Source organism: Falco punctatus, assembly GCF_963210335.1.
Source record: "Falco punctatus genome assembly, chromosome: 6".
Classification (NCBI taxonomy): domain Eukaryota; kingdom Metazoa; phylum Chordata; class Aves; order Falconiformes; family Falconidae; genus Falco; species Falco punctatus.
In genome coordinates, this window is record NC_137585.1 from 17,411,314 (window position 1) to 17,428,127 (window position 16,814).

At 38.2% G+C, this 16,814-nt stretch overlaps 1 protein-coding gene across 2 annotated transcripts in view; it reads right to left on the minus strand.

Annotated features, from left to right (window-relative positions):
- Positions 1–16,814, minus strand: part of RASSF8 (Ras association domain family member 8) — a 111,343-nt gene that overhangs the window by 50,638 nt on the left and 43,891 nt on the right. The gene's annotated exons all lie outside the window — the stretch shown is intronic.

The following is a 16,814-nucleotide window of genomic DNA, read 5'->3' on the forward strand; positions in this document are numbered from 1 at the left end:
GGTTCAAAGCGGGTATGAGGCTAAGAATTCAAGAGCACAAAAACCCCCAGCTAATTTTGCTTGCAATAGCTTTTTTCGCAACATCAGACTATTCCTGTACTCTCAGATGTCACTTCAAGACACACGTGGAGCCTGTTAGCCTTGTCTATCCCAAGCAACTATTTGCATCACACTTCAGACCCTACACAGCAAAGAAGAAAGGGGTCTCCTAGCAGTGATGGAAGAAGGAAGAACCAAAGGACAATTCATCATCTGAGTATATTATGCCATTACTAACAAAAGCAAACCGAACTAGTCTGATCCAGTCTCCACTTCAGAGAACATGAAAATGCAAAATGTCCGTTTTCAGGATCTGTTCCCACTGATGTTTTTTCCAAAACTTTTGACAAAACTTCTGACAAAACTTCCATTACTCGATAGTCTCAGTGCAGAAGGACGATTGGGAAGAACAAGAAGTTACTTTTAAATTCAGGTGGTCTCTTTCAGTCACACATTCCTAAAGCAACTGTGACCCTTCCATTCATGTGGAAGGAAAATAGGATTGGCATGGTAACAAATCTCTCTACCTTAAATCATGTTTTATTTTCTTCACAGTTGTTCTGTAGCTTACCGAATGACTAAAACTATGTTTCGATTCACAAGAACCAAAGTAATCCTCTGATGAAAAAAGTTCAGGAGAAACAAAGCAGTTTATGACACTGAAAAAGACCTTACAGAGAAACAGTATTTAAAAAGGAATGAAAAGTTGGCCTTCAAAAGCTTTTTTTTTTTTCCCCAAACACAGGAAAGCAGCATCCTTGATTACAAGCAGGAAGTCTTTAAAATGAAAGCTCTGTCTTTGTTGAAGTTAAGTAGCAATTAGCCCCAAAGGAAAAAAATAAGGAAAGACTAGTCTCAAAGGATTGAATCATTATCTCTAAGGAGACATATCTGTAGTTTTAACATCAATGTTTTGGTCAGTTCTTTGGGTAATGGATGATATATCATGGTAGCTTATGTTCCTATCAAGGTAATGACAACACTGAAAGACCGCAGACAACACATGGAGCTTACTACCAGTAGGAATTATTAGCCTTGAGGTCACAATCTAAAAAGATACACCATCATATCCAAAGTACAGATGGATTTGTAAATGCCTTGAGGTAGTGGTGAAAGATATGTTTGTTTTGGACCTAGTAGTGAGGAAGATCAGGTGCTGTGAGCTAGGGAGGCCTTCTACCACACCTGGGTCAGATGGTCCCAATTATCTTCTCATCACTGTTAATCAAAAGTTATCCTTCAGCAGCTATACGACAACCTATGTAAAAATAAATCTGGGACTGGTGTTTGGCTTGAGCAAGAAAAGGAAAAGCTTCCCTATCACAAACCAGTGAGTGCAAGCAGCATCCTTGCTTGAAGTCTCATGAAAAAGCCTGTGGTGTGCAGGTGCAAGGTGGTGTCTCCACATCAAATGTCAAAATGGAATACAGGAAAGGTTGACAAGAAAAAGTAGAGGTATAGCAGTAGAGAGAAGACAGTTCTCCCCCCTCCTGCTAGCTCACTATTCTGCCCTTCCTGAACAGATCAATAAACAGCATTTGCTCCCCAAGTAATAGTCTCTGTATCAGCCTATTTTGGCTGCTGCTTTTACCGATGGGGATAAGTGATACAAACTTGAAGCAAGACACATTATTAGAAAAATATAAGGCGCATCAACCTGTTGATGCCTTCACTGACTGTAGTCACTTGTTCCTGTCTTGACTGTAGAAGGTAGCCAGCCACAGCAAGATCAAAAGTTTATTCCTCTTCTTCAGAGACACCTAACACCCTAAACAAAATTTACACAGAAATCATCCAACCCTGATTCCACTGCATCGTTCAGTCCCATGTCTGTCCGGACCGCTCATCTCCAGTCCTGCCTATGCTACCACTAGCCTGCGGTCACATCTGAGCGAGCAGCCTCAGTCTGTACTCCCATACTTCTGTGTGTTTGCTTGCAGCAACAACAGCATTAACATCACTTTCTACATTAGTCAGAAAAGTTGGTGCTTCTTTGCTACTACTATTTAGCTCTTCCCAGGAAGAGAAAAACTTGGATAATAACCTCTTCAAATCCAACCCTAAATTACTCCCTCTTCACTCCCCAAGCATGGTATCCTAGTTCTTTAAGCTCTACTGAAGTGTTGAAAAGCAAGTGCTACAAAAATCATGTTGATCCATAAATCAAAGAGTGAAATCAAAATTATAAAGCAGCTTAATACAAAAAAAAATGTCTTGACCATGAATTTTTAAGAGTTCTGCCTCCCAGTTCTCTCCTTGCAAGTATGTGAACAGCATTTGCTTTCCACACTTCGCTTTCCAGGAACAGGCTTGAATTCACTACTTTAGAGTCCCAGTCACTGACAAAAGGGAAAGAAAAGCACTTCATTTTCTTTCTTTTTGTTTAAACAACATATCCAAGACAGCCCCAACACATAAGCTAAGAGGTAATCATAATGTAAAGAAAAATACTTAACAGGTACAGCATATTGTTTTCTCTTCCTCCAAACTACTAACATTTTACTTGGCAACACCTGTCATTAAAGCCCAAAGTAACAATTACCCCAAGACCAAATGGGCATGCTGATGCAACGGAGAGCCATCAAGACTCATCCACAGGCTGTGCAAGTACCATACTACTCCCTCACCTCCTTACACATTCTGTGCAACTCTGTTTGGAAAAATACTAAGGTAATAGTAGTGTAATAGCACAGAAACCATTAGTTTTATCTTTTCCTTGTCATCGTGTTTTCTTAAGACAGTAGGCATTGCAACGTTACACTTACTGACAGGAGGCACGATTTTGTCTGCTTCCTTCAGCAGTCCTACAAATGTGAAGGTTCCTGCAGACCTACTGACCAGAGACCACCCTTAGAAAACACCACCTTGGCTATACTGCTGTAGGCAGATGCATTCAGGCTCACTTCAAAGTAACTATCCAACATAACAGTAGAAAAGACAAAGCCATAGCAAGAATTTGTTTTGTTGTTGGAATTTTATGTTTTGCTGATAGCCTTTTTTGCTCACTATCAACTGAATTCTGCTCTGTGGATTTAAATTAAAATACGACAAGAAGCTCCACCACTTTACTTGCCTGCCTCACCATTTGAAACAAACCATACAATTTCCCCCTTGACTATTAATTCTTCAGACACAGCATCAAACTCTTGCCATGCCTATATATGAGTAAATATTTTGCACCGTTTCTCAGAAACACACTTATGAGAAAGCATATTTGAAGAGAAAGACACTAAAATACTACAGTCAAGTGGAGTTCAGCAGAAATCAGGAATAGGTCTGTGTATTCACATATCCACTGACCTGTTCAGACTATAGGTTACCAGAAAATGCATTGAGTTTGCTCCTGTTATTAATCCTAGCCATTAGAACCACAGGAAGACATTTTAAAAAAAAAAGCAATTCAAGTTAAAACATGTATAATACATGTTTTAATACACATCTCTGAATAAGTATAGTTGGGCAAGTCATCCAGGTATTTAGGTGACATAGAAGTAGTAGCATACATTTAGTGGTAGCACAATAATGTAGTATTTGCTTTAATTTCCATTAAGGATAAGCCTGGCTGAGAGTAACTGAAAAAAACTACAGTAATGCAAATAGAAGTTTTTTCTAATTTTCTAATTTTCACATTGCAGGTAGAACTAAGAATAAAACCAGACTTCCCTTCCTTTGCCACTGAGCTGTGTCTCAGCCAGCGTAACAGCTCAACTAGTAGCAAACACCAGTTTAGCATGCAGCCTGCGGCTGCAATACAAGCATGGTCCAACAGTCCCCTCAGTCCATATTACAATTCTTGAGGACAATTCTTCACTTTTTAGTTACTGCCAGACAATTTTTATTTCCACATCGTAGCAATTTATAGTCAATTCTGGAAAGCCTGTTCTATTTTTTTTCTTTAAAAAATGGCCTTTGCTTGCAAAGATAACAGCAATCTTTCATGATTTTCTTTCCTGCTTCCATAGGTTGTTTACATAGCATCATTTTGTATGATGGTTCAGCCTGTTTTTCTAACAGCACCAAGGTAAGTTAGTTTGCAGAATCCACATCATGAACAGAAAATTAAGATATCAGAATTAACAGTCACTGCAGATTATATGTAAATTCAAATTGGTTCAGTTTAGCATTAACCAAACCAACAAAAAAAATCCAGTTTCAAGTCAGTTTTGTCTTTTAAGAACATTAGAATTAGACACCACTCCGCATTTCCAACTAACCCTTTTGATACAAGAAAGGTCTCATACAAACCAGTGATTTGTCAGAGGGTTTGAAGATTAATTTCAGTTACTCTTAATTGGCAAAAAGGGTTATATACCACTTGTAATAACCCCCTGATTCCAGCCTTATACTTGCACAAGACAAAGTGAAGCACTTCAGTAAAGACAGTGCTTAGTCGTGGCAAAAACTGGTGAGGGAGAAAATCTGCCCCTTTCTAAAGGCCTGCAGTGCTTTCTTTTGCGATTGCCATCTTGGCACACAGTGCACTACAGCCTTTGCATTTATTTCCACAAACGCATCTTTTCCTTATTTCAAATGCGCATAGTTCCAGTGACAGGAAAACAGAAATCAGCTCTGCAGCCAAAAATTGTACCGTTCCCCCTACCAGCTCCGCTTCTTCCTGTCCCACATGGCACCCTTGAATTTATGGTGACCTGGGCCAGGAACCAAATCCAGACTTAGAAGAGCCAAAGCTCACAGACAGTTCAGCAATAGACACGCACCAACGAAACGACCATGCAAGCTCTTTCATATGGCTCACCACTGCTAAGAGAACAGGGCGCCCCGAACTCCTCCCTGTGCGTGCCCATGTTCATCTACAAAGAAAGGACTACACCAAGACAAAAATTTCCAGTTGTGACAGATGCCAGAAAGCCCACCTCTTGGTTTAACTTTGCCTTGTCTGCAAAGACACAAGTGCTCAAGGGCCAAAGAGACTTTGTTATCATCAATATGTTAAGAGATCTTTATTTCAAAACTTCTTTTGAAAAAGCTTCACTAGCTTAGGGGGGTTTTTTTTGTGCTGATGCACAGGAAAGATGACAACATGTCATTTTGTTGCATATGTTGGAACACACAAAGTAACTCCATTTCAGTATAAGAATAATTCAGCAAGTTTGTCAAGTAGCAGTCTCAGGTAATTTGTGTCTGCAAATAGCTCCTATAAAATGAACTTTAACTATCTCCAACTGAAAGCAACACTGGATAGTAACGGGTGAAATACTGAAGTATACAGCTGTTATGCATCTCATGGTTTTGAAAAAAATCACAGATGGCACCTGCAGAAAGCAAAGTTGGAAAAAAACCAAAAGCTTGCAAATTTCTAGCTTCTTCCATGAGCGTTTGTCCTTGTTGAAAGAGTATCCTTCATCAGACCTTCAACCAACATCTGCGTGTCCTGTGTCGTCATGCTCCCCCCTCCCTGAGCAAGTAAGGAAATTTTATCAGTGGGATTATAATACACCATGTCCTAACTGTTACTAATCAAAGGAATAAATGTTTTATCACAGTAACTGCTATTAAATAATCATAGATTTACTTTTGTTTGCAGCTTTAATTTCTTACTTCATTATGTAGTCAATAGAAGCCAAACTACCTTTTTCTTTCCTTGCAATTAGCAATGAGTCAATGGAAGACAAGATTTTTGCTGTGTTTGCTGCACTCCTTCAAAAGGAGTTTGATCAACCGTCTGGAAGCAATCCTCCCAGTGCAGTGAATTTTAAGTATGCTTGGAACTTGCATAGGTGCAAGTGTAAAACATCTGTGAGATATGGAGAAAAATGTCTCTCTATCACAAGCCATTTCCCTCCACCTCAAACAGCCGAAGTGAAGCCATATGATTTGTCTCAGTAAAGACATTAGCTTAAGAGAAACATTGTAGAAAGCAATCAAGACCCCCACAACAGTTTCAGAGGTCATGGTGATATCTAGTTAGACACTTACCAGTAGGTGATTACAACCTGGAAGAACCAAGGCCAACTAGGCACCAGCTACCAACAAATACCCAAGAGGCAATTTATGCCATTAAAGTCTTCAAAATTTATTTATTTGATAGTATAAAGGTAAATAGCAAGGGTTTGCTTTATCTACTACAAAACTTAATTTGTATCATTGGCAAATGAAGTTAGCATTTAAAAGGCCACTAGTCATCAAGAAACAAGCAACACTTTACAGTCCAAGGCTACGTTAGGTTTACAATTAATGAAAACTGAGATTTAATTCCTAGTTCACAACAACAGGATGACTATGTCTTTAAATCACCTGACAGTTACATGTTAACTCAGAGGAAAAAAAACCCACAACCAAAAAAACACAGGGCTAATTTTAAAAACCCTAACTCAGAAGTACAAAAAAAAATATCTGATTTATTTTGTGACTGAGCAGAGAAAAATGTCAGGCTGCTCATCTGAGAGGCAAAGAAAGAGACAAAACTCAAGATATTCTGCCTACAGTTGAGGAGGAAGAACCCAACCCTGAAGTTGTATCTATGAAGCTAAACAAACTCTAAATATATGTAGATAGCATTAATTTAAGCAGAAGTTTAAGACTGACCACAAGTTACTATGTCTTTTATAACATCACTATGAACAAAACTGAACCTGGCAGATACTAGCTCACTGCTGCTGCTCTCACGTAAGAGATTCTACAGTTCAGCTTATAGTGTGGGCTAGTGCTGTCACTTTTAAATCAATCTCTTCACTTCTCAAACCACTGTGGTTGTTCAATGCAAATAATTTTGGCTATAATGCAAATGCTAAAAACAAGGGTTTTTATAAACACGGGATCTGCCATTTGCTACTTGAATTATCTGAAAAAAAGGGAAAAAGTCAGTAGATATACACTACTGAGTAAATGCAAGATACGGTATGGGAGACAGGGAGAAAGCTATTTTTGCAGACGATTGCTCAAGATTAATAGATCAAACAAAAAGGAAAGTAATCACAAAGAGGTATATTACAATAAAGAAGATAATGGGTTGGTTAAAAAGTATGTTGTATAGCAAAATGAAAATAAATGTAATAAAAGCTAATCAGACTCTCCAAGCATTGGAACAATGGAAATAAAGACAACCTTCATGTCCCCAAAGCCTTTTCTCTTTATGCGAACTTCAGGTCAGGAAATTATTTTTCTTTTAGATTTTTCAAACTCAGTAATGGAATCCTCACATCAGCTCCAGAGTCAGGCCAAGGCAGAAGTTACTACTTATATTCAAAGACCTTCCCTTACAGTTGAACAACTATTTACTTATTTTTACTTTTTTTTCTGTAGGGGACCAGACAACTCCTAACTTAATTTTAAGTGCTCAACATAGTTCCAGAGAAATTGAAAGCTTTTCTTCAAAGTTAAAGCAGGATTCAGATCCTGCTACCATTAGCAGAAAAAAACAAAAAAATCAAGATAGAGAGAAAAGCAATAATAAAGTCTATCATGTCTGTTGTTTTCAGACTTCTTTGGCAACAAGTCTATTTAGAGCACCAGCCAGCAAACCCCCTGCAAATTCCCTTTGAAAAGGTCCCATGCACTGTAACACCTGTAAGGTGCATACACACTACGGCTGGTAAGCAAAGTTCTGCACTTTGAAGCCTAGAAGCTGCAAATTCTAAGGTAAGCATGTTGTAAAGATGTACTGCAACATTAATGTGCCAACATGTAAAAACCAGCACACAAAGTTTTACTCCTTCACCACAACAACACACTTCATGGAATGCTGCAGTAGGTGTTGGCCACTTCCCAGGGTTAGTGTTAAGACCTTTACAGGGAGATGAAAGAAGCAGTTCCAAACACCCACTCCCAAGTTTGTGTTGGGATCCAAAGATCCTCACTGACTTCAGAGTACTGCTCAGTCAAGGGAGACCTGAAGCTATGTAGCCAAAAAATATGCCGTCCAGATTTGCTAATCTATGAAAATAAGTCTCCTTGTTTTGATGAGTCACTACTTTGCCACCTTTTTACGTGTTTTTATAGAAACTCTTTTTTCAGTTACATCTAGACAGTTCAACAAATTCTTCTCCCCTCCTCCCCAACCTCAGTTGTTTGCAAAATTGTCAACATTTTTGATAGTGTATTACAAATCTCATTCCTCCTCAGCCAGCATACAGCTGAGAGGAATAGATCAGAAGAAAAATGAAATTAGTATCCCAAGGTTTGGAGGTGGTTTTAGTTAACACTGATTCAGATCCCATGCAAATTACACTAATTCTGATGAGCCCTCATCTGCTATTTCCAGGATTACAATGGAAATCAAGAAACAATTAATTAGGGCCTTAGGACAGCTTCTCTCTTGAGCGCAAATGGAATCCACCTACATACAAAACTTCCAGAATAGTCAATGGCAAAGTGGATATTTTCAAATCAACATTCATAAACAACAAAAAAGATTTTGAAATGGCAAATAAAGACAAAAGAGTCTGAATAGGATGTTTTGACCTAAAAGGCTTTTAGAGCATGAGATGCAGAGCTTGTTCCTAGAAAAAGTATAATCCCAACTCATTTAAAAATACTACCTTGCTACTACAGCCAAACAGTAGTGCTATGGGTACACCAGACAGCTGTGATAGAAACAACCAAACTATGAGTAGCAGAGTTCTGTAGTGACCATACTCTTCTTCACAAAAGGAGCAGTACAGGGCTACTTCTTTGCAAATTATTTGAGGATTTTTCCTCTTCATGCAACTTAATGAAAGCATCTTAAGATACCAAGTGGAAAAAAAATGAATTACTTAAAAAGGCAACCCCAGACTTGAGCTATCCCATGACAGGATTGCTTTGCCATGACTGCCAGCTCAAATACTGCACAGTATATAATATGCATATTATATACTCTATATATATACATAGCAAATAAGCAAGACTTATGCCAGCATTTAATACTGCAACACTTTGGAAATAAACCACTAGTAAATATGCAGCTTCCCACACCTTTCCCACCACTGCACATACAGCTATAGCTATAAGCAGCTCAGTGTTTAATGCCTGGGCTGACCTCTACTGAAAAGTCTTTGGAGGTGAGACACAAGATACTTGCATACGGCCTTACAAACTAATCAGCCTATTCCTTCCCTAGATAAACCTCACTGCAAATGGACTTAACTCAGACTCCGACAATGAAGAGAAAAATGAAAGCACTTCCCAACCAATGTATCTATCTGGGTTTACTACTTTAAACAGATCAGTAGCTTCAATCATTTTTGGCCTATATCAGCAGCATGAATGGTCTGATTCGTTGTTTCCCCGTTCAACTCCCATCTGTTACTCAAAACACTCATTCCCATCTCATTGCACTATTTTTCTCTTCTCTTTTAGAAAGGACTCTTAGATACTGCATGTGCACGGTCATTACACCATACAAAATGCTGGTCTTGCTCCAACTGAAGGCAATGAGAACTTGACAGCGAGAAGAATTTAACTGATATCGCAAATATAATTCCTGCTGAAGGTAGTACACTATTGAGCACAGCACTGACATTTCAGCCAGCACTGGGCTGAAGCCAGTGTTTCAACTATCCTTGGTCTAAGGGTTTCAAAAGAGAAAGTTAAGGGAGAAGATCTACCTTAAACAGTTACTACTTATTTTTTCCAGTAACACCCCAAGAACAGCCAGCTGCAGGTCCAATCACATACTCAGCTAACCTAGCATCCCATCTCACTCAGTGGCCAGAGTAAGGCTCCCTGCTGCATGTAGACACTGTGGCAAGAGTTTAAACAGCTTCACCACAAAGCAGTTTCACGGTGGAATAGTGGTATGAATCATATGAAAGTTGGACAAGATTTCTTTGGAGAAGGCAGCAAATCAGAAAGGGTTACATTCAAAGATTTAACCTAAAGACATAGGAAGTTTCCAAATGACTTCAACTTGCTATGCAGAGACAAATGCCAAGCTTAAAAAAAATGTAGTGTAGTAATGAGCTAGAAGCTGCTAGATTTGATCCTCTATGTGTAAAGTAAAATAGACTCAAAGTTAAGCAAAGAAGTTTATTTTAACTTGAATGACAATGGATTAAGAACCTGCACAGTTACCACAGCTCAGCAGACAGATAGTAGCTTGTTAAACTATCATAAATAAAAAAACTCAGTGTGTCAGAGCCCTTAGTCTCTCAAGTCTCTTTTGAAATGCTACAGAGATAACGTAATAAGACATCTACTTCACAGTCGTATTCCAAAAAAATAACCTCTGCTTGAAGGATGCTTCACCAGCTCTAGCCCCAATTCTTATAATACCATTCCCACCACCACTACTGGCAGCCTTTACCTACAGTTCAGATTAATTTCTTCCAAGATTTAAGTATTTTATAATGCTGCAAGAACAACAAGGAACAGCAAACAGTACCAACTGCATTTCCAAAGAAATCTGTAGTTGTCCTACATCACTAGTGTACTACACACTAGAGAAGCTGCTTTTACTCCACCTCCACACTGCTCTTTTCATCATTTACACAGATCACTTGATCAGAGTATTTCACTGTACCTTCAAATGCTCCCCAATTTCTAGATCTTCTGTAGCTGTCAGCTGAACAGAAAAGTTCACACACAAATATTTTATGTTTACTCAAGACACCTACTGAGTATGAATTTGTATGGTTCCTTTTCCCCTCCCCTAATTCTCACATAAGACACTTCTACCTCTAAAGAGACTAGCACAAAACAGTAATTACTCTATTGATAGCATCCATTTCCCAATCAAGCAGGGAGTTATAGTGCCCGCAAAAAGCCTCAATAACGCACTTAAGAGGGCAATATCTCACCTATTAGGTCCTTATGGAAATGCCATATAGGCACCTAAACTGCCATTGGGAAGAAAAGAGTACTGATGTCCCCAGAGGGTCTGCATTTGTTTTTCTTCTGTGTGCTTTCTTGTTGCCCTATCAAGTGAAAAATCTATTCTGCTTCCTCTTTAAATAAATGCTTTGTGAAGAGACATAGTTACAAGTCAGTTATTAATATTTCAGATCAAGCATTATGTTAAGAATGCACCAACTCTTTGACTTAGTATTAGCATGTTACGGTTTAAAACTATTAGAAGCTTTAAAGTACATTATACACAGTTTCTAAGATTAATCAAATATTAAGTGAAAACACCACTTCATAGCCAGAAAATGGGCTACTTTTCAATACAATAACAACATTTTAATTGCTTGAATTAAAACCAACATTCAAACGTCTTCACTACCTATTGGTGTTTATAATTACTGGAAGATGTCAGAGTTCAGCTTCAGTTAGAAAGAAGAAATACATCTACAGCAATAAAAATTTTATTCAGCTCCACAAAAAAGGAAAGTATCAACCTGTAACTTATTATAATACAATACACAAGTTGCACATGATATTAAATTCAGCTGCAGTGATTAAGCATTCTCTTTGCAGACAGAAGCACAAAAATAATGATTGATCTTTTTTCCACCTGATCGACTACAGCTAACTAATTCTGCATTGTAAAATGAAAAGTGGTTTTCTGCCATAGCACCAACAACCTGTGTTGAGACTTCGCTGTATTTCCAATACCAGAGTTTAACTGAAACTACTGTTAATTACTTCATTTTTGGAGTAAAGGTCTACAAACCAGCTATAAGGGCAGCAACACTATTTAATAATCTTGACCTGCCAAGTGGATGCTCTGTGCTAAAAAAAGCACAAGTAACAACAGAATCACTTTTAACTTGCAACCAAGATGTATCACTTGACATAAAAGACTTATTTTGCTCCCAAAATCTAACAGTTTAAGTCAGTACAAGTTTCCTTTGCCAAATTTCTTTCAAGAGCGCTGTAGCTAATTGTTCTTTGTGTTAGTCCAGATCTACAAGGCAGGCATGACTGCAAGAAGAGGTAGAGAGGACAGGTTAGTAGTTTTCAAAAAATTCTGTATGTATGATATGATTATCACAGGAAAATTAATAATTCTCACAAAACTACTAGAAAACAGTCAGCAAAGCATTCAGTAAGATTTTAAAAACTTTCACAGGAGGCATTCAGAAATGAAATGAAGGGGGAAAAAACCAACAAAGCAATGTAATACCACTGAGCTTTCAAACCTGCGCTACATAACTCAAATGTGACTGCATTCACTGCTTAGCACAGCCTCTTATCAGCATTTTCAGGAGCAAGTCTTCCCTTACCACAAGTAATAGACTGCTGGAATTGATAGAAAAATACAACAGCTGACCCACAGCTTTTACACCACCACACACAGAAAAACACCAAACTTAAAAAGATTTGATGTAGCACAGGGAAAGCATGCTACTTTCAGAAATTAAGATGCATCACCAGCACAGAGGGGTGGGGAGATCTGCAAAAGGCAGAAACCAGCTAGCTTTTCTTCAGGCATTCACCAGGCAGATGTGAGAGCCCAGTGGCATCAGGCACCACCAGTAACAGTGTGGAAAGGGCACACTCCCAGCTACAGCAGAGGAGTTCACCTAGACAGCAAAAGCATCATACGACCTGGAAAAGCTTTTCAATTGATGGAAAGAAGAGATTCTTTTGACATCTAGGTCTTCAGCAAAGCACATCTGGAGTCCCACCCCCTCCACGCACTGGTTGCACGCTCATACTCACTGTGCCTTCTTTACTAGAAGGCAAAAGGGGCTGTCTGCAGCCACACAGCCGAGAGCAGGGTAAAACATTACTTTTCTGTTTCAACAGGAAAACTTTCAGAAGAGGAGGTTGCTACATTCTTAAGGCTATGTCCAACAGTGATGACAATCAGGAGCAACAAGAACTATCTATATTTGATGTGTAGTAGAGGAAAAAACAAACTCCATCATTAATATGCACAGACACCCTTACTATTCACTTCAATTTCTCAGATACGTTTTAGAAAGGACATTGTCTTTTTCATTTGAAAATGTAAGTCTTATCTCTCTACGCTATTTCAGGTATTTTTGTCCTTCCTGTCCTTGAGATTAATTTGATGTAGGAAAGCACACACTTTGCATAGGACATCGTAACCCCTATGAATGTAATTACTAGATTTCAGAAGAAGTGGCCAGGCACCATCATGCAATTATTTCTTTGTTATACAAATAATTTTTAAGATGGAAGTAAGATAGGAGAAAAACATTGGTTCAGTCACCTCCAAAAGAACTCTTTATAATAATAATAAAAAAAACATTACACACGTAAGACATTAAGTTATCACGTTCACACAAAAAATTCCCCAAACCAAACAAAAACATACAATTGAAAAACCATATTCTTAATGTTTGATTCTTGGAAACAAAACTGAAAAAAAATACCAGTTTTTAGAATGAAGCCTCCCAAGCTACCAAAACTGAAGTGTTAATAGGTAACAACATATTACCAGTTACTGAATTGTTAATAATTTTTTGAATTGCATTAAAATCAGAATCACCATTTTCTTGGTAGTGTGTCATTAATAGACCAACAATTATTTTATTTTTGCAGTAGTGCTACCAGCATAGCAAGCTGGTAGCAATCCAACTGAAAAGTTACTCTGTTTCAAGCTTGTTTCCTAGCCAATGTTAATAGAAATTGGCTTACATTACTTGACTAACCCACTAAAAGCAAGACTACTGTCACTTGACTATTAAGAGTACATCATCCATTCGATATTATAAATTATATCTGTATTTCAGCTATGTGATATCTATTCACAAGATATCCACAATATTTAATATTGTGGCATCTTATGTCCTAGAAAAGCCCTTGATCATAGCAGCAGGTTTGCTGTAGATGAAGTCTGAGGCGTAGATGGCAGCCTCACAGGGAAACCTGAAGGGTAAAACACACCAAAGTCATCATTTCCTTTTGCAAATATTTGCTTTCATTCCATCATTTAGTATATTAAGTTCATTTACCAAAATAAAGTAATGTATCCAGAAAAGAAATCTCTTGTACATGTTTTATCCAAAAAGAAACACAAAAATTAGACTGAATGCAGAGTGCAGAAAAGTCAGATGCACAGACCACCACCTATTCTCATTTAAAAACACAGCAATAATACACACTACAAAAACTCAGCTAAAACCAACCCAAGAACCTTGCAATGTTCTGGAGAAGGTCACAGCAATTGGAAGACAGAGGAAAGTGCTGCTATTCTCTTACTGCAGAGGTCAACATGGACCAAGCTGGAGAAGGTAACTGAAGTGTTTGTCACCAAATATGCCTCAGCCCTTGTAAGCATCTGGACACAGATCTCCATGATTACTGCAACTGCAAACCAGCTCATTCTTAACTTGCAGAGCTGACTTTCACAGGCAGCAATGTGAATCTTCAAGGCTGTATAAATGAGGTGTCTCTGACAAGCACAGATATTCCTCCCCATAGCTACTCCATGCTGGAATACCTTCTGGGAAACGTTAAAATGAGCTGTGAAGTGAAGAACAAGTCATTAAACCGAAACCATGTGGCAAAATGCTGGGCAGCATGTACAAGTACAGCATGTCATTCTTTTCAACAAAACGCTGGCCATCTCTAAAACACGAAAGGTGGGCCTATATCGGTACGCTAGAGCCAAATGGCTCATTGGATAAGCCACAAATTAGGATCCGTTCATCACCATTCACCCTATTTTAGTTGGTGCTGCTGGAGGAAGGGGGAAGATGGAATATTTTATTTTCATTTGCAGCAGAAAGAAGTAATCCACACTCAATCCAGTTCAGTGCTTACACACCAAACCAGTCATCCCTTGAAAGTACAGAACCAACATCGCTGGCCTTTGGCCTGCTGCATCATGTGAGGTCAAATACGAAGTACCCCATAAGGCAAGTTACAACACAGTTACAGAAGGTGAATTCCCAGATCCATGTGTTCTATGAAGGAGAAGAACAGACTAAGCAGTGCCTTGACATCAACATTAAACTCTAAGAATGTTTCACATTAAAAATAGAGCAGGACACAATACCGCAGAATAGCTATTAAGACACCAAAAGGAAGTATCATTTGGGGCATAAAGGTTGATTCTATTATCCAACCGCATTAATTAAATACATACTGCCTAAAATAAACCTGGAACTACACACAAAGACATTTACATTGTCATAAAGGGGTGCATAGGAAATCCATTGGTTTAAGTACGCTCATACCTATCACAATTACTCTTCCAAGGACTTCAGAATTTGCTTCTTATGTATATTAGTTGAAAAGCCAACCAAAAATTCTTTTCATAGCATGGTTTATGGACTATAAGTATTAGAAATGTAAGATTTAGAGCTAAGTCACCAAGGCAAAACCAGTTTTTTTAATCCAAGGTTGAATGAATTGGTGTTATTGTCTGCAGCAAAAGGAGCTTTTCATCTCTTCAAGATGAAAGTTAGAAGCAAATATAAACTGCAGGTCGGCCACTACTAACATTTGCATGTGTTCAAAGATACACAAGAGGCACAAAAGAGCTTTTTAATTTTGTCTGCTTTCACTGACAGCATAGTACATGAAGTCCTACAAAGTAAAATCAGTTACTGTCAAGTACAAGCCCCTGCCTACTTTAGGGATAGAATAGCCAGATGTTTACAACCCAGAGCAGCTCAAGTGCTTTCTGTTGCATTCAGCTGTGTTATGAGACTATCAGACACTGCTAGCTTTTTTTGTGCTTGAAATTCTTAAACTATAATTCTGGGGAAAACATGTATATCCCTAGTACTAATGAGGTTGTTGTTTAATGTCATTAAAAGCCCTTTGACCAGGACTGCATACGTGCTAGATAATGGATCAGATCCCTCTTCACAGTAATTCAATTACAACATAACTCCTTGAGCCTTCTAAAAATAAGTAGCATAATGTAAGTAGTATGACTATTAGTAAGCAAATTATGTCCAAGAATGACAGAATGACGTGAATGAGAATCTCTGCTCTTACATTTCAGGTGGAGGAGATGGCAACTTACTGGTATCAACAACTGTCTAAAAGCACCAGAAACAAGATTATCTTATTACATTTATATATGATTGTGTTTATGTCTATTATCTAAACATATTACATGGAAGTGGGAAAGAGGAAAGAGGTTTCAGCGCTTTTCTGCTTCTAAAGTTGTTTATCTGCATCTTAGCTTTCTACATACACTGAACAAAGCATAAACAGCAAAATCCCTGGTAAACATTGCCTGTAATGCTCAAATTGCATGACCGTTGAACAATGGACAATGGACAGAAACCATTTTCTGCAAGAACAACGTAAGATTACTCTCAATTGTTGAGAGAAACAAAACTTCACAAGATTTTGAATCAGTCAGCTACGATACACTTGCGTGACACAAGGCTTTTATGCTATAATACTCACCTTTCCCATTGTTACTCATTTTTTTAAAAAATATTTTTTTAAAAGTGTTACCTACGGAAGTGGAGGGAAGTCAAATAATCATGGGAGAACTGAGCAACCAGGGATAAAACAAGCAGCTGAATAACCTCTTCACTTGGATAAGCAGCAGCTGAATAATTGCCCAACTAGCTACACAGATATCCTGGTTTGGCCCTTTAAATAACACCTGTTACATACAAAGAGAAAGTGTGCTAAAGTTTACTTGAGGTTTTCGTATTTATTCATTTAAATTCATGTGCAAGACAAGAAACACCAGCAGGAGGAAAGGATTATTATGTTAAAGCACCTCTTCAAGTAAGATTTTGAAGAAGATTAGATGCTCCACTGGGTTACTTACTGCTTCTGCATTTAGCTGCAGGTAGTTTGGGAGTGTTTTCCCCAAGTAAAGGTTACCTTGTACATGTACCTTCTTAAAAAATTGTCTTTAGCTTTTAGACTTACTGACTGCTGGAACAGAGAACAGAAGTCATTGCCAAATAATCATTATGGCAACACCTTTCAAATATAAGGCAAAC